This window comes from Pteropus vampyrus, unplaced genomic scaffold (assembly GCF_000151845.1).
Source record: "Pteropus vampyrus isolate Shadow unplaced genomic scaffold, Pvam_2.0 Scaffold968, whole genome shotgun sequence".
Classification (NCBI taxonomy): Eukaryota; Metazoa; Chordata; class Mammalia; order Chiroptera; family Pteropodidae; genus Pteropus; species Pteropus vampyrus.
The window spans coordinates 48,154-49,084 of record NW_011889749.1 but is presented as its reverse complement, the minus strand read 5'-3'; positions in this window follow the sequence as shown (position 1 = coordinate 49,084).

The window sequence follows — 931 nt, the reverse complement described above, 5'->3', positions numbered from 1 at the left end:
TGCTCTGCTCACCTAGTTGTTTTTTTCAATTCCTGAAATTGTTGATATGACTCGTTTCAGAACTCACTGAGTTTTTTCAGAAGTACCATCCTGAAGTCTCTGTCATTTAAATCGCATATTTCAATGTCTGTAAGCTTATTTTCTGGAGATTTTTCTCTTTCTTCCTGAGATGCCTTGTCACCTTGGTTGTTCATGGTGTTTAATGGACTATTTCTCCGCCTGGGCATTAATGGAAGTGTATTCTGCTGTTTTTCCAGAAAGAAGGTTTATTATATAAAGGTCTCTCTCTAGCCGCTGTAAAGAATGTGCTTTTGTTTTGGTTTCCAGTAGGTGGAGTCTAAGCCTCTGGGATCCCCGCTTTATGTAAAGCCTTAAAAATGCATTTTTTTTATTTTCTTATAGTATTTAACCACGCTCAATACCCTCAGTTTTAGTCTTGTTCAGTGTTAGCAACAGTTTCGGTAGTGTTTGCTCAGATTCCCTTGGGGCTCCATGGTGTTCAGCCTTGGAGGGTATGGGGGGAGGGTCCCTCTGGGTTGGAAGTTGGGGGCTGTGGCTCAGCCTCAGTTTTGCAACTGCAGCCAGTAAAAATCAACTGTGGTTTTTCTGCCATCCTGCTTCTCAGCTTTCTGCCCTGATGACTTGGCCCTGCTGCTGGTTGCGTGGAACACACAGCACTCCCTAGCAGGGCTCTTCAGGGAAATCACCGCACCTTCTTTCCTCTCCCTCCCCCTACAGGGAGCTATAGTGGCTGCAAGAGGCTGCTTCTTTATTTCTCCCAGTCCACCACCTGATACCCAGAGTTCACACCTGTGGTAGCTCTTTTGCTCAGATCTCACACTCAAATGTGCTGGTGTTCAGTTTAGGTGTTTTCTGTTGAGTTTTAGGTGTTTAGCTTTTTATTTTTTCAAGGGGAGAGATCTGGGGACGT